The sequence below is a fragment of the Kogia breviceps genome, chromosome 12 (assembly GCF_026419965.1).
Source record: "Kogia breviceps isolate mKogBre1 chromosome 12, mKogBre1 haplotype 1, whole genome shotgun sequence".
Lineage (NCBI taxonomy): Eukaryota > Metazoa > Chordata > Mammalia > Artiodactyla > Physeteridae > Kogia > Kogia breviceps.
This window is the reverse complement of record NC_081321.1, coordinates 92,284,489-92,302,447: the sequence shown is the minus strand read 5'-3', so window position 1 is coordinate 92,302,447 and position 17,959 is coordinate 92,284,489. Positions and strand designations below refer to the sequence as shown.

General features: G+C 48.5%; 1 long non-coding RNA gene across 2 annotated transcripts in view; it reads right to left on the bottom strand.

Moving 5' to 3' along the window:
* Window positions 1–17,959, bottom strand: part of LOC136792297 (uncharacterized) — a 57,203-nt gene that overhangs the window by 32,626 nt on the left and 6,618 nt on the right. For both annotated transcript variants that reach the window (XR_010835928.1, XR_010835929.1), the window contains exons 3-4: window positions 10,014–10,164; window positions 3,002–3,112 (exon numbers count right to left, since the gene is read on the bottom strand). This is a non-coding gene — a long non-coding RNA (uncharacterized lncRNA). The remainder of the gene's footprint in view (window positions 1–3,001; window positions 3,113–10,013; window positions 10,165–17,959) is intronic.

The window sequence follows — 17,959 nt, the reverse complement described above, 5'->3', positions numbered from 1 at the left end:
AAGCTTGTGGGTGAGTAAAACAGGCAAAGAACTTCACCCCCGAGAAGTTGACAGGCTGGTCTCAGGAGTCAGACAATAAATGGCAATCTTTTTTTTTTTTTTTTTTTTTTTGTGGTACGCGGGCCTCTCACTGTTGTGGCCTCTCCCGTTGCGGAGCACAGGCTCCGGACGCACAGGCCTGGCGGCCATGGCTCACGGGCTTAGTTGCTCCGCGGCATGTGGGATCCTCCCGGACCAGGGCACGAACCCGTGTCTCCTGCATCGGCAGGCGGATTCTCAACCACTGCGCCACCAGGGAAGCCCAATAAATGGCAATCTTAACTCCCCTTAAGTAAATTGCGTAAGGTGTCGGAGGGTGATACTTGCAATGAAACCGAGACAAAGTAGGACAGGGTGAGTGGGATTGAGATTTGAGGGTGTGGGCTGTGGGTGATGCGAGCTTAGAGTGGCCAGCGAGGAAAGGGGTTGTCCAGCAGAGATGCAAAAGAGGTGAGGGGTGAGCTATGTGTGTATGTGAGGAGCCAGTGCAAAGGCCTGAAGGCGGGAATGTGCCTACTACGCATGCTGGGGGACAGCAAAGGGGCCCCCGTCTGGCTGAGAAGAGAGCACAGCAGGGGACTGTGAGATAGTAGGCCAGGTCAGCGGCCCTGGAGGCCACGTCAAACCTTTGATTTTACCCAGAGTGGAATGGGAAGTCAGCACCCAGGCTCAGGCAGAGAGATGACACAGTCTGACTTATGTCTTCAAAGGATCATTCCAGCTACTGTGTTGGGGACAGATGGAGGTAGAGCCAGGATGGAAACAGGAAGATCAGTTAGGAAGCTAAAAGAATGATCCAAGCAGGAGAGGATGGTGGTTCAACCAGGGTGAAAGCAGAGAGAAGTGATCGATTCTGAATATAGGATTTCCTAATGGACTCGATGCGGGGTCTAAGAGAGACTGGAGCCAGCGATGACTCCAGGGCTTATGGATGGAGCACAGGAAGGCTGGAGACACCAGGAGTCAGGTGGAGGGAGCTGCAGGAGAGGCAGGGTTGGGGATGGAGGAGACCCGGGGTTAGGATGTGTGGAGTTTGAGGTGTCTGCCAGATATCCCAGTGGCGAGGAGAAGCCTGTGGGAGGGAAGTGTCCAGAGTACAGGAGGGGGCTCCAACTGGAGGTAGCGTCGCCCATGGATAGAGGGCATTGGTAAGGGTAACACCGTTTGTCCCCAAAGTATCCAGACGTAGTCCAGGGGGGAGGTGAGGTCCCCATTAGTGTCTCAGAGTCAGGATAAGTTTTTTACAAGGAGCAGAATCAAAACTGTATTAATAGGAGGAGTGTGTATATTTCTCATGTAGATCAAACTGTTGTCTCTGGAAGGATCAAATACTTCTCTGTGTGCCTTGAAGGAAATCAGAAGAAGCCAGGCACAGTCACTGTTGAAGGAGAGACCCTGGGTGGAAACCAATCACCTTCCACGTCTCCCTAGCAACATCCCTCAGCCTCAACTTACTCATCCAAATTATGGGTGTACGTCTCCTCATAGGAGTTCTGGGAAGAGTAACTATGACAACATATGTTGCTGTTACTTCTACGACTAGAGTTGTCCTTACACTCATAAAGGCACATAGTAGGTGCACAGAATAATCACGATTGTTGCTCTTAATAACCACGCTGGTGGTGATGTTGGTGACGAGGAGAATGGTGAGTCTGGCCCCTCCCGGCTGAGGCCCCGCCTGCCTATTCGTGAGAGCCCACAGAGCTGGGGGACAAGACGGTCGGCCCCCACCCTAAGGCCCCTGGAACACAGCGGCAGGGATGGCTTCCCACCAACATGCCACCCGCCAACCACCTGAGCCCACTGCCACGCCATAACACGGTCCATTAGTGCCAGCTGTGGTGAGCGGCCATCTGATGTGACACGAGCCTCTGCCTGGTAGGAACTGAACCAAGATCTGTCAGTTCAGGCCTCAGGAGGCTCCCCAACAGCCCCAAGGCCTGGGAGGGCCAGGTGTGGCCACACACCCTGCTTGGATCCCGGCTGTGAACCAGAGTCTAAGAGGAGAACAGTAATAATAAGGGCAGTGGTCGTTCGCTGAGTGCCAGGCTGCACCAGGCCCCGTGTCCTGAGTGCTTTATAAGTCAGAGCTCACTGAGACACAGAAAATAGAGGGGTCCCATCAGGCAAAGAGCAAGCCCCCCCCCAACACCACCACGCTTAGGGTACCAGACAGGATTATGGAAACCAACTGTGACTGACTAGGGCAAATAAAAAGGGGAGTCCTGCTGTATTTAAAGTGAATAACCAACAAGGAGCTACTGCACAGCACAAGGAACTCTGCTCAACATTCTCTAACAACCTAAATGGGAAAAGAATTTGAAAAAGAAGGGATACATGTATAACGGAATCACTTTGCTGTACATCTGACACTAACATCATTGTTAATCAACTACACTCCGATATAAAATAAAAAGTTTTTTAAAAAATGCGAGTGGAGGGGATTTAGTGGAAAGACTGATTCACTTTGTTATAAAGCAGAAACTAACATACCATTGTAAAACAGTTATACTCCAATAAAGATGTTTTAAAAAAAAAAAAAAAAAAAAAAAAAGACGTTGGCTAGTTCGCTGAACCGTTAGGTGAACTAGGGTCTGGAAAAGCGCAGGAACTGCAAAGCTTCCATGAACCGGGAGGCCTGAGCTACTTAACAGCTCATCAGACCAGTGCTGGAGTAAACAGGCTCCAGCTCCTCTTCATCATTTGTCTGTTGCTTTTTTTTTTGGGGGGGGGGGATGTTTGTCTCCGCATCTCTCTGTTCTAGACTCAAGGCCTGGACAGAGGGTCCCATAGAGTTGAGTTGGGGTCGTGCATCTAAGGGGGGGGTCAGGGGCAGCTGAATTGACGGTGCCCCCAAGACTGTACCCAATGGGGAAGAGGTAAGTGCCCCCGAAGAAATCAGGGTGCTGTGACCAGAGAATGGGGAATCGATTCTGTGTGGCCCCAAATAACCCATACCTACCACTTCTGGGCTTTAAAGACAGGCGGACCTGGGTGCAAATATCGCTTCTGCCACACGCTGCCCATGCCAGTTTGGGCAAGCCATTTCACGTCTGAGCCTTGGTCTCCTCACCTGTAAAATGGGGATAGTAAACCCACCGTGAGGGGCGTGAGAAGCACCAACAGATAATGCTTATCAAGTGCCTGGCGCCGCCTGGGTGCTCAGTAAACAGGGCTGCGTGTAACAGATGCCACGAGTCTAGGACTCCCCAACCCACGTGCCCTCCCTCCAATGCGCTCCAAACAACCATTGTGACTAAATCCTGCAGGGCCAGCTCAAAGAAGGTTTGATTCTTGGAGTCCTCAGACTTCCCATAGCCCCAGGGGCAGGAGACACGAGCCGATAGGGCAGCGTTTCCCAGCGAGAAATGCAGGGAAGAAGTCTGGGGGTGGAGTGAAGAGTGCGGGTACAGCTGCCTCTCTACAAGACCAGGAGTGCCTGAAACGGCCTCATCCGCCCCCCTCGCCAGGCAAGTAAGTCTCCTCCCCTGACTGTTCTGAGCCATTGAAACTGCAACGCATCCCATGCCTCCAGGTTTGACAACCCCCCAGCGTATGGAGAAAGGGACAGAGGAGATGGCAGGGCAGAGCAGAGGGTGCCCACTGCCTGGTGTGGCAAAGACTCGTGGGCACCCAGTGGCTTGAATGGACATCAGAGTAGGTGGCAAGGATTTAAGTCAGTGCGCTAGCCCATTCCCAAGATCAAGGGCCCTGGGAGTCAGAGCTCTGAAGCGGACTCCTACCTGCCAGGGAGAACCGAGAAAAAGAGGGCGAGTCTGAGTCTGAGATACATCCGACCAGCACCTGCTCTCTAGAGAGCCTGCCCTTGGGTACCGGCCTCACAGCTACTGTGTATAGGGCAGAAATACAGGCAAAACCATGGTTGGAGGTGTGTAGCAAACTCACCATCTCTGACACAGGGCTGTCTGCTGAGGGAGCAGCAGGTCTGAGCCACCCAGGTGGGCACAGCCCACTTACCAGATGCAATCACATGACAAGGCAACTTCCTCCTGGACCTGACTCCAGACAACGCACACATGCACAGGCGCGCACGCACGTGAACACACACGGGCACAGTCATGCACACACACACGTACAAACACATGCAACCCCGGGGGCAGCACCGAGTTTCCTATGAGATCGACAATTTAGAATGAACAGGATTGAGCCTTACTAACCAAAATGAAATTGTTCTTTTCAATAAAAAAGAGATTGGAAAGTCATGGGATCGGCCTGAGGTGTCCTGAAGGAAACCAGCAAGAAAGGTGAAGCTCAGTCGAGCAGAGTGGGAGCAGTTATTAGAAAAAAAATACAACTTTGTCAGTTTACCTGGCAAACTGAAGCTCCTCACACAAAGCGGCTTTATTAATTACTGTCATCGCCCTATTTCAGGCTGGGGAACTTTCTTGCCATCCTCCCAGTACAGAGGAAGCCTCCCTTAATTTGGGAAACTGATGTGTCAACCAAAAAATTGGTGATTGGGAGGTTTTCTCACTGCAGCCTAGTTGCTTTCATATCACAAAGTATGTTTACAGAAAAGTTCACCTGTCTGAAGGTCTAAAGAAATTTTATAACCAAGTTTCAATGCAGGGGGCCCAGGTTCGATCCCTGGTCAGCGAACTAGAACCCACATGCATGCTGCAACTAAGAGTTCACAAGCTGCAACTAAGGAGCCTGTGAGACACAACTACAGAGCCCTGGAGCCGCAACTAAGACCTGGTGCAATGAGAGAAAGAAAGAGAGAGAGAGAGAGAGAGAGAGAAGAAAGGGAGAAAGGGAGAAAGAAAGAGGAAAGAAAGAAAAAGAAAGAAAGGAAGGAAGGAAGGAAGGAAGGAAGGAAGGAAGGAAGGAAGGAAGGAAGGAAGAAACTTACAGGTGTTTTTATTTTGCGATCCCCTATTTTGTGGCTGGCTCCTGCCAGCAGTTTAGACAGCCTGCTCTGGAGACCCCTGTGATAACAAACCCTCAGCTCCCTGGTCCAGCTCCGGTTGCTAACAGGCTGGCTGAGGTCTCCATTAGCATGACCTTCATCTCTCTGGAAGGGACTATGCTGGAAGGATGTGCCACTCAGGCGTTTCCTCTGATGACTGCAGGATGAGCCTTCCCCATTCACTGTTCCTCCTGACCATGAATCAAAGCTCGTCTTTTTTTTCTCCCTCTGCTACCAGCTTTGAGTTTCCAATTTCGCCATTAGCTCATTGAACAGTAGCAGCATTCCCGAACCTCATTCAGGAAGACACCATCTTCTGCAGAACACAGAGGGAGAGCCAGGAGGCAGAGCCCAGGGGACTGGAGTGGAGTCAGAAGCAGACCACTCCCCCCAGGGCCACCCCAGAGGCAGGGCCCAAGTGTGACTGGCTCAGCCTCCGTGTCCTCATCTGTGTCAAGGGTCAGCATCCCAAAACCCCAGCAGACACTTCATGATGTATACACTGTAAAGAACCAGAGGGGTGTGAGGGAGAGATGTGTTCTGCGTAGAATAAAGGGCTTTGTACGCTGTGAGATGCTACACCTGTGCCAGCCATTAGTGCTTCTGCAAACCCCAGGGAGCTACTGCATTGTACCTTTCATGATGTCAAGAAAATGCCCCCAAGTGTGGACCTGGCCTGTGAGAGAGAGAGATGATATAACTATTCCAATTTTGAGATCAAAGACACCGGGGAGTGTCTTTGGGGTCCCTTGTATCTCCAGCTGTAAGAGTTATTATTAAATGAGCTAATAATGATGATTATGAGTACCATTTGCCCTGCTAAATGCTATCTATGCTTTCTCTCATTCTATCCCTGCAACAACACCACTCAAGGAAATGGCACAGTCCCCTCCATTTGACAGATAGGCAAACTGAGACCTGGTGAGTGATGCAACTTTGCCAAGGTCACACCACTAGGGCATGGTGATCCCAGACTCAGATCGGCCTGCTTACTCCAAGGAAGCCCCCTTAACCTCTGGCTGGTGTGGGGGGAGCAGCCCAGAGAATGTGGCTTCTCTACGTTTTCTGCCTGGGGGGACAGTGTACGGCTCAAGCAAAGGACATGAGTTTCGGAATCCTGACTCCGCTTCCCCTGGAGGTGGGCTTCAGACCAGGAACGGGGCTATGGCAGAGCCAGCAAGACAGGGAGGTACCCACAACAGATGGTGGCAGCAGGATGGGGAGGAAAATGTGTATTCAGGAGACGTTAAGGAAGCCCCAGAAGTTTCCACAAAAAGAGTCCTGTGGTCACATGACACTGACACCCACATTCCACATCCCTCTCTTGGAGATCTTCAGGGCAAAAAGTCCTGCAGCCCCTGGAGCCTGTCCAGTGCCCTTTAATGCAGGTTCTCGAACTTGATTTGCCACAGAACCCTCCGGCTGTCATTTTCATTTTCACACCCTGGTTAACATCCGGTTCCATAGAATTCACTATGAGGAAGCGAAATGTGGGAATAGACTAAGCAGAGAGAATACATGCTCCATAGCACATGCCCGGCACATGGTAAGTGCTTATATAAATGTTTGTTGCAGGACTTCCCTGGTGGTCCAGTGCTTAGGACTCCGTGCTTCCACTGCAGGGGACGTAGGTTCGATCCCTGGTCAGGAGATCCCACATGCCTCGCAGCATGGCCAAAAAAAAAAAAAATTTTTTTTTAATGTTTGTTGGATGGACCAATGAGCACAGATAAAGTCAGTGGCCACCTGCTGCTAAGGTCCAGGGCCCGATGAGAGGCTTTCTGCCACCTCCTCCCTCCTCCCCTCCAGACCTTTTTCACCATGGCATTCATGATGATGCCATTAGAAGTCTGAATGTGAGAGCTAGAAAGCCATTTTTGCTCCTGGGGTCTATGTTCTGAGACATGGGGAAACAGAAACCCAGAAGGACCACTGCTTTGGCCAGAGTCGCAGGGCAGAGCCTACCAGGTTACTTTCCCACTGAAATTCACTGGGATTTTCACTTCTAGGAATCTATCCTAAGACAAAACCCAGAAACCATTTATGCACTAAGATGTTCGCCTCAGTGTTATTTATAATCATTTAAAATAGAGACGCGGGGCTTCCCTGGTGGCGCAGTGGTTGAGAGTCTGCCTGCCGATGTAGGGGACACGGGTTCATGCCCCGGTCCGGGAAGATCCCACATGCCGTGGAGCGGCTGGGTCTGTGAGCCATGGCTACTGAGCCTGCGCTCCGCAATGGGAGACGCCACAACAGTGAGAGGCCCATGTACCGCAAAAAAAAAAAAAAAAAAAAAAAAAAAGTTGAAATGGAGACATCCTTAATGCCAACAATAGGGAAATTTATCACATTTTTTCCCAACCACACATATCTTAGATTTGAGGTCATTAACCCGCTTTCTGCTTTTGGAAGACTGCTTGCCATTTTAAGCCTCTATGTCTCTGCCTAACACCCCCTTCCTTTCATCTCTGTCTGTTAAGCTCCTATCCGCCCTGGCAGTCTAGTGGTTAAGACTCTGTGCTTCCATGGCATGGGGCACCAGTTTGATCCCTGTTTGGGGAACTAAGATCTCCACATGCTGCATGGCACGGCCAGAAAAAAAAAAAAAAAACACGCAGCTTAAAATTACCCACAAAGATGAACAATTTATCTTTATATGCCTAGCACCTTGCTCAGACCTCGCAGACAGCACCACTCACTCAATTATCTATTGAAAGAAGGAAGGAACCATCTAGTGAAGCAAAGACAATATGTAGGTCTCTTGACTCTCTATCTAGAGCTGTTTATTCCTTCTGGCTTTTTTGCCTAACACCCAAAACCAAAAGACAAATTCTAATGTCTAAATTTATAGTTTGGCACGACCTTTCACCAAATCTTTGGCCAATCTACCATCTTTTCAGAGCAGCTTCCCCTAGCATAGCATACTCTCCTTTTAGCCCTGTAGCCTTGTTAAAGCCGTGACCCATGTGGTCCAGGCCACAAAGAGGTGTTAGAGTCAAAGAATCAATGCAACAACCAAAAGCTCAAGAGGACTTAAGTGCCTTGATTATGTTTCTCCAACACTATAAAGGGACACATCACCTGCAGGGACAGTTCATAAAATCCACCTTTCCATTCCCATCTGCCTCCCTCATCCCGCCTGAAGTTCCTCCAGCATGCTTTCCTCCAACACCAGGAGAAATTCCCTCAGACCCCCCAGCAGACAGTTCCTTGTCCATTTCCCTCTCCGCCTGTCTTGTGGTAGGTGAAGGCTACGCTACATATGTGCTTGTATCGCCAGCCATTTTTCAAGGGAAACACTGTGCTTGGGTGCATTTTATCTACAGAATCCATTGACATTGTCTACAGAATCCATCTGACATTGTCAGATACCTACAAATACAAACTAGGAGGGACCATGCAAAATATTAAGCACGCACAATATGAGTTTGATGCAAGCAGTTACCACCACCTATGCCTTTGAGAATCTGCATTGTGGATGCTCCTCTGACATTTGGACCTTTGGGCCATGAGTAAATTCAACTCATCAGAGGTCATCAATGCCTGGTCCACCCTGGTCCCCAGAAAACACACAGTTTTCTGTCTACACTGGCTGTCAGAAGTCACTAACCACTTGCTTCCTCTGCTCCCGGTGGATTTGGCATTTTATAAGCAGCATAGATCAATTGGAAAAGTAAATTTTCCCCAGTTAGTGACTAATAATAAGATAATAATGTTATAACCATCCAAAAACGTGTGTAGGAGCTGGAGAAAATGTGGCAAGAGCAGAAAAAATTGAATCAAGTTATGCAAAAAAAAAATCAAAAATGGGTGACTTTGGGACAAGGCAAAGAGCGGTTAATTTGCCTTTGGAATTAAATTATTCTTCTGTTATAGATGAACTTAGCACGGCAAAATGTGGGAAAATGTATTTAAATGATCATTGAGCTAATAAATCATTTTGCTCTTACTGAGATATCTTAGTTCTTTTGTTTGAACCTATAAACACTGTTTTACTACCGTCTGCAGTAAGATCTGGTCCGCCGCTTTGCTTATACGGCCCTTGTCCTCATCGGGTGGGCTCCAGCCCCACCGACCTATTTTGATCTCAGAGTCTGCATTTGCCAGTCCCTCTGCTTGAACACCTGGCCCAGATCTCCACGCAGTCTCCCCATCTTCATCCTCACTGAAGGAGGTCCGCACCCCCTGTATCCTCAGTCCCACCTTCTCCCACTAACAGTCTTTCTCTCCCATACAATCTTATTTTATATCTTCCATAGCCCTTCCTGATGTATGAAATAATGATGTGTGTGTGTGTGTGTGTGTGTATCTTTATTGCCCCAGATCACAGCCCACTTCCCACACTGTCTCTCTCTCTCTGCACTGTGAGGCCACAGTGAAAAGGTGGCCGTCTCCAAGACAGGGTTCTCAACAGGAACCAAATCTGCCGGCACCTTGATCTTGAACCTCCCAGCCTCCTGAATTTGTGAGAAATAAATGTCTGTCGTTTAAGCCTCCCAGTTCATGGTATTTTGCTATAGCAGTTCAAGCTGATCTAAGACAGGGCTATTTTGAGGACTTGATGAATTAATAGATGTAAGGCAATTAGAACAATGCCTAAAATGATAAGTTCTGAATGCATTTTTAAAACTTTTTATTATGAAATCTTTCAAATATAAATAAAAGTAGAGAGAATAGTATAATAAATCCCTATTATACCATCACTGAGCTTCTATAATTATCAATTCACCGCCAATCTTGTTTCATCTATATTTCCATCCTTTTTCTCCTGCCCTTAACTTATTTAGAAACAAACTCTAGACTTCATATCATTTTAACTGTAAATATTTCAGTATTATCTCTAAAAGACCCCTAGGGACTCTTTATTTTAAGCATAATCACAGTATCATGATCCCACCGAAAAATAATGAACATAATACCACTGTCACACCTTAAATATCAAGTTTGTCTCGGCTTTGGCCACCACTATATCTCCAAACCTAAAATAAGGTCTAGTATACAATAGGTGTTCAAGAAATAGGTGTCGAATACAGGAAGGACTTACCTCTTTGCTTCAAGGGTCTCAAATATGACAACCTTCCAGAGTCTCAATATCTCTGAAGCTTTCTCTATTTAGTTATACTTGTCCACTCTGTACACATGTTCATGTTAACTACTCTTGGTCTGAATATTACTATTCGATACCTCTTCTAGTCCTGGCAGAAGAGAGATAGGACACATTAGGGAAGGAAAAGAACAGCAACAACATTCAACAAATATCTCCTTTCTCCAAGTGAATGTTTGACTCCATGTAAGTTGCTGAGATCCAGTGGCGACTAAGACACCACTGAATAAAATAATTTCAAAGTTCGTGTAGAAGAATGAAGACACAGCAATAACCAGATCGTATGGAAGAGAAGAATATTGGGGAAGAAACTGGCTTATTAGAGATCAGAACATATTAAGGCCTCTATAAGCAAATCCAAATGCTGCTGGCAAGGAAGCAATACACAGATCAGTGAAACAGAACGGCGCGATCAGAACTAGATCAACATAGCCATGAGAATCCAATATGTGGCAGAGATGGCATTTCAGTGCAGTTGCAAAAGGAGTAATGGTTTACTTAATGAAACTTACACAACAGCTAGCTTTCATAAGAAAGTTGAAACCTGATTTTACATTATATACATAAATAAACCCCAGATGGATTAAAGAGTTAACAGCCAAATAATAATAATAATAAATATCTTGAAAGAAAATGCAAAGATGACAAGAGCCGTCTCGAACATTAAAAAATCAAGAAAATCATATTTAAAAAGAAAGACATTTTATTCCACAAAATTACTTTCATGGCAACAGACGTCATTCACAAAGTCAACATAAAGACAAAAAATTTGATTATGAAATTTTTTGCAACACAGATGACAAAGAAAGGCGAATATCTATCATATGCAAAGAGCTCTTACAAACTAATAAGAATTGAATGAAGAGGATTGGAGTCAAGCAAAGGATAAGACGAGGCAGGACATGGTACAAATCCAAATGGCCAAAGGATACAAGGAAAGTGCACAAGCTCACTAGTTGTAGAGGAACTTGAAACTAAAGTAACTATGAGATTTAATTTTATCCCCATCAAACTGGCAAAAACTAGAAATAATACTAACACCTATTGCTGGAGTAGATGTGGGGAAACAGTAGACTCATGAACTGTTGGAGAAAATGTAACTCGTTATAGCATTTTTAGAAAGCCAACTGGCAACACTGACTGAAATTTTAAAATACATATACCCTTCAACTGAGCAATCCCACTCCTGGGGATCTAATCCATCGAAATAAAAATGTCATTGGAAAGGATGTATGTACAAGGATGTTTACTGCAGCACTGTTATAGTGGAAGGCGGGGTAGGACCAAGAAATAAAGTGAATGCCTGTCAGTAGAAGGCTGGATGAAGAAATGACAGTAATTATTCACTATGAAATATTATGCTGCCATTAAAAGGATGAATTAGAGCTATTGCAGCTGACTCAGAGAGAATCCCATGAGTGTTGTGGTTTGAAGGATAAAGCAAAATGAAGAAAGAGTGCCTCATAGATTTCCACTTTACGAAACAATGACCAACCCCATCCTGTCAATGTGCATATGGGTAGATGCAGGTGTGTGTTTACATGCGAATGTTATCTGCATGTATATTTTATTTACAATTGTATGAACATGTAGAAATACACAGGTCGTTAACATGGGGATGAAGGAAATGGGAGAGTGATCTATGCAGGGAGGAGGGAGACAAGCAAAAGAGAAAAAAAGAAGGTCTGTAGACTTCCCTGGCAGTCCAGTGGTTAAGACTTCACCTTCCAATGCAGGGGGTGCAGGTTCGATCCTGGTCGGGAGCTAAGATCCCACGTGCCTTGTGGCCAAAAAACCAAAACATAAAATAGAAGCAATACTGTAACAAATTCAATAAAGATTTTAAAAATGGTCCACATCAAAAAAAAAAGAAGGTCTGAAAGAGAACTGGTATGTAGTGCTTTATCCCAGGTACGCCCTTTTGCAGATTATCTCCAGGTAGATCTACGTTCAAACACAGAGGAAAACATGGGAGAATGGATAGCACAAGAGAGCATGGCTTGTCCAGGGAAAGGAAAAGAGTGTGGCTGGAACAGTGTGTATATGGAGATGGGGAGAGCAGGACAGAGGAGAGAGGGAGGGTGAAACAACAGGTGAGATTGGAGGACCCAGGGCCAGGTCTCGCAAACCGCCTGTAGATTCCGGTACACGCTCTAAGCAGGGAGATGCTACGACCTCACACCCTTCCTGAGTATCTACGTACCACACAGTCCTGGGTGCTCGATATAAATTAACTCATACTCTACTGAGGGCATCAGTATTAGGTTTCCCATTTCTCAGATGAAGAAACTGAGGCTCCGGGGGTGAAGCACCTTCCCCAGGGTCTCTGGGACTCTAACCCAGTCTTCTCACTCCAGACTCCACGTTCTTTCCACTAACCATTCAGTTTGGCTTCCACAGCTAAATAAAATCCCTTTAGTGGAGGAGGCGGGCCTAGGTGTGAGCCCCAAAGCCCCCTGTGGGAACAGAAGGAACAAGAGCTCAGTAGATATCTATTTGTCACCGAGTCTCAAGCAGAAGGGAGAAGGCAGCTGACCCACAGAAACTCTCCCCACTCTGGGGCTCTGATTACCTACTGGCTGAGGCTGTACAGGCAGGCAGAGCTGTGTGCAAACTGTGAACCTGCTGTTTGCTGGCTGTTTGGCTTGGTATGTTTAACCTCCCTGAGCCTCAGTTTCCCCAAGGTTTCTGCAGCATTAAAGGAGAAAGGGCCCTGGTACGTGATAGGCAATCTGCAAATATGGGACTCTAGAGCGTGAGAGCCTCAGGGCTGGGATCGACTTTGTGCCCTATGAGCTGTGTAGCCTGGGGCAGAGTGCTTAACCTCTCTGTGCCTGGGGTTCTCCATCTGTGAAATGAGAGCCATGACAGAACTTCCCTCGAGGGCTGGCTGGGAGGATTACCTGAGTTCAGACGACGTGAAAGTTACCTGCCAATGTCACGGGGAGTGGGTGGTCAGCAGGGGTCCCCTCATTAAAAAAAATATTATGACTTTTTCTCCTCTTTCCTCTCCTTCCGCTCACCCCAGCCCATTTATCAATGAACATGTATCGAGGGCCTGTTCTGTGCCAAACTCTGGGCAAGATGCAAAGGACAGGACGAGGAGCACGAGGGATAAGGACCCAGCCTCTCAGAACTCAGGGCTTATCAGGAAAGACAGAAAACAACATTTGAGGCACAGGAGGGCGAGGCCCAGGGAAGGAGGCTGAGGGAGCCCAGTTAGGGCACCAAGCCTGGCTGGGGCTGAGGGCAGGGCTCCACGCAGGCCTTCGGAAGCCCCACACCCACCTGTGAGACAGTGAATTCCAAGCAGGCCCTTGGGGCGGCCTGGCCAGCTGGTGCCCAGTGAGTTACTAGGCTTGGATCATAGACAGCCCACAAAAGTGCCAGAGGCTCCAACTGCCCCTGAGGGGGTATCCAGGCACCCACGGGTTGTTGAAGAAGAACCTATTTTAGGGGAAGAGGAACTTGGCAGCCTGCAGAACCCATCAGGGGTCAGTAGACGGGGTCATCGTCCACCCTCATCAGGCCTGGCCAAAGCAGGGCACTGTGCTGGGGCTCATCCTGCAGGTGCTCAGAACCTGGCTACCCTCCCCACCCGCCACGGAGCCCCTTCAGCTCTTTTGACCACTTCCATAAGGAGCTGGGTCAGCCACATCTATGGAATTGGTGGTGTACTTAGCAGAACATATTAACAAATCACTCGTAATGAAAACTTAGGAGAGGGGAGACTCCTCCACCCAACTCAGTCCTTATGACTTCGACAGCCCCATGAAGCCACCATGATGCCCATTTTACAGATGAGCAAATGGACGCACGGAGAAGTCAGTAACCTGTCCCGAGCTCACATAGCTTGGGAGGGAGGTGTGGAGCCAGGATTGCTAGAGCCCCTGGCCCCATGGTCAGCCTGTCGGTTCTTCCCACATTCTGGTCTTTGGGCCAACAGCTCCTTCACTTGCATCCCAGGCCTAGAGAAGGAACTCTGCCAGGCTCAGAGCACTTTGCTATTGAGCCACCCTCGGGTAAGACTAATGCCCCTTTAAGCCTGCAAGGTAGGGAAGGCTGGATCCTGAAAGCCAGGATGGTGAGCTTTGGGACTGCTACTCAATTGAAGAGGCAAAGGTCACTTCCTCCAGGAAGTCTTCCCTGCCTTCTCTGTCCATGCTGTGCTCCTGTTCACACCATGGCCCTCCCTCTATCACTCCACATTCAGTCTTTGGTCCCTGCCAACAGCAGACTTGGTTTTGTTCATCTTTGTATCCACCGCACAGAGCTTGGCACACAGTAGGTACTGTGCCTGGTGCAAGGTCCTCCCTGGCCTGCCCCACCTCCCTTTCCAGCCTGATCTCTGCCAGTTCCTCCGGGCAGGATGGCAAAACAGAATTACCTGTAGCTCCCAGAAGTGCACTGTGATTGCAGTTAAACAATCAATGGTGTAATCAATGACTTGATGTCTGCCTCCCGTGCGTGTGTGATCCTGGTGGCACCGGTTTTGTTCACTGATGTGCCTCGCCACATAATAGATGCTCAACAAATTTTTGCTGAGTGAATGTTCCCATCCCCTATCTTTGCATCTACTGTTCCCTCTGCCTAGAAAACCCTTTGTGGTCTTCTCTGCTCCTAGTCTTCTGCTTCTCCTTTAGGACCCAGCTCAGCTCTCACCACCTCCTGGAAGCCCTTGCTGAATACCCGGAGGGCATTCCCTGCCCTCTCTCCACTTGCAGGCCTCTCTCCATCCTGCTGATTGCTCCTGAGCAACATCTTTTTCATTCTGCAGTTTATTCAAAGCACATAACACTCAGTAGGAACTCAACATGTCGCTAATATTTATTTAGGGCTTACTATGGAGGAGGCACTGCAAATGCTTTTTATCTCATTTCATTATCAGAACAGCATCTCGAGGCAAGCGTGCTTCCCCATTTTCCAGACAGGCCGGCTGAGAATTGGGAATGTTTGGTCACTTGCCCGAAGCCACACTGCTAGGAGGCAGCAGAACTGGCACCTGATCCCCTGTGGCCCAACCGTGCCACCTCAGCAATGCCTCCTTCTGCATCTGCCTGAAATCCACATGGAGAGGAGTGCCCTCCCTTTTCTTTCCTACTGGTCACCTCCCCAGGTTCCACATCACCCAGAAACCTCTGAAACGCCCCTTATTCTTCTCAGAAACCTCCAGCATCTTCTTCTGAAGATACTGTCAACAGCCCTGTGCAGAGTCCCAGGCCAACTCTCCCGGGATGTCCCAGTCAGACGGTCCCCATTTCCTTCCTCCTCTTGCCTGCTTGAGCTTCGATGTTGCTCGCTACTGACCCAGGGATTTTTACTGTGCAGTCCACACATACTTGGTGAGCACCTACTATGTGCCAGACCCCATGTGAGAGGCAGGGCATATAATAGCAACACAACCAAGCCCCTAACCTTACACTATAAATAAGAAAATAAATACATATGTGAGGTGAGAGGTGCTGCAAAGGGTTAAGGAGAGAAATTATACAGGTAAGGAATGAGGATGATGGAAGAGGGGCAGGTGGGCTTTTGTATCAGGTGGTCAGTTGAGCAGACTGCGGCGGGAATAAAGGATTGAACCAGCTGCCAGGAGACGAGCATCCCAGGCAGAGGAAGTGTTATGCAAAGGCACTGGGGTAGGCGTGGGAGCCATGGGATCCAGAATAGGAGTCTGACTGCAGGAGACACAGGTAAGAAGGGAGAGCATGGAAGAGGAGAGGCTAAGAGGTGGCTGAGCCTGGTCAATAGGACATTCAAGACCCATTCTCTGTCCCCTCCCAAACTTACTCGCCCAAGTGCACTAACTTCCTCTCACTTTCTCCATCTCCCGTTGGATTCCTTCTCCCCTAAAAGTCACTGGAAATCACCTTTTCTCCCTGCCCTTTAACATTGTTTCTTGCTTCTCCTCTGCATCTTCATGTGACCACTGCATTTTACTCTATTACTTTATTATCAATTTTCTATCATAATTTTCTTTGCTGTAGCTCAGTTCCTGGTGAAATCCCACACCAACCCCAGAGGTGCGGGGGGCGGGGAGAAGCATAGGACTGATTCAGAGTTCAGACTGGAGGTAGAAGTCCCAGTGGGAAGCTACCTCTCTGTGGGAATTCTTGTCACGGGCACCTCTACGCATGGATTTTCAGCTTCCGGTTCTCACCAGGCTCAGAACTAACCATGCAGCCGTGCTCCACTCTCCCAGACCCTCCAGCAGCAGACACCGGGGGCTCCCTGAGGCTTCCTCGGCTGCTCTCAGCTCTGCAAGGAGTAAAACCTGCCTGCTGTCTCCTAGCATCTCCTTTCCTCCCCATCCCAGAGCCTGACATTCCCATCAGGGCATCTCTGCAGCAGATGCCCCAGCGTGGGGCTGAACGGCGAGGCGGGCTGGAAGCTTCTGGTGATCCACAGCAGGCTGGATGTGCGGACGGGAGAGCAGGGCAGGCCCAGGAGGAGCGGCGTGGGGGAACCAGGACAGTGCTGGCCTCCCAGGTCCGACTCTGGTACTGCCTTATCTCTTGTCTGCTCCCGGCCCTCCCATAACATCTTGGGACACCTTCACCTTTCCCAGCCACACCCCACCTGCCAAGCTCCAGGGGCTTTTACACACCTGCTCCTACTATTTTCCAGATGCTTATATCTTGTTTAATCCCCATAACCCCAACCTTATTCATTCACTCAAAAACCATTCACTGAGCACCTACAATATTCCAAGCACTTTCTAGGCATCGGGGATACTGCAATGAACGAGTATCATTCGAGTATCACACATGTGCTCTGACATCCCGGGGGAAGTGGGCGGTTGGGGACAGACTTCAGATAATAAATAAGAGAATGTCAAGTTGCAACAAGCACGGTGATGAAAACAAAACAGGTCAATGTCATATAGATTGACATTTTAAATTGTGTGATCAGCAATGCCTCTCTGGGGGTGATATTTCAGCTAAGACTTGAATGATGTGCTAGGGGCCCAGCCTTCAGGGCGGACAGCATCCAACAGAGGCAGCAGCAAGTGCAAAGGACTTAACTTCAGGTGGGAACAATCGAGACATCTACCACCCCATTTACAGATAAGGAAGCTCAGAGGGGATAAATCCCAGCCCACGGTCACACCAAGAGTAAGCAGCAGAGCTGGGATTCAAACCCAGGTCCACCTGACTCCACGGCCTGTTCTCTTCCCACTTCACTGCTCCTGCCAGGCAAGGACGGTGATGCCAATTGATGGCTCGTTACCCCACACGCAGCAGTTTCTCTGGATTCAGCCCCAGCCTCCCTGTCCATCCCCGTCAGTCATTCCAGCCTCCTTGAGATTCCTCATCCTACTTCAGGTCTCTGCATTTGCACGTGCTGTTCCCCTGCTTGCAATGCCCTCCTCTCTTCCTTGACCAGTTGTGAGCTTTTCTCCTGGCCTTTGAGGGTGAGCTTGTCACCCAAGCCTTCTGGGACACTCCAAGACAGAAATAAATGCTTCTTGCCCTGGCCTTTCACAGCACATGTCTTCATTTTGTTCATTTATTCCTCAGATGCGTACTATGGACCCACTATGTGTCAGCCATTAAACAGAAATTCCAAACCCAGAGAGAAGAGCCACAAGAGGAGAAGGAGAGTTGTAGGAGCACACAGAAGGGAATGCCGGACACCCCAGATCTTCCTGGGCCTGGGTCGCAGTGCCTTGGAATTAGCTGTCTGCTTGACGATCTCCCTGATTTGGGTATTTTCATCTCATCTGCCTCCCTAGCACCTTAGCACATTGCCTGGCACAGAGCAGGCATGCATTTGGATTTTTATATCCACAGAGTAGTTTGTTTGTACAGGGTGCCCGCTCTGTGCTAGGCACTGTTCTAAGTGTCGGAAATACGAGAACACAGCAGACCAAAAGCGCTGCCTTC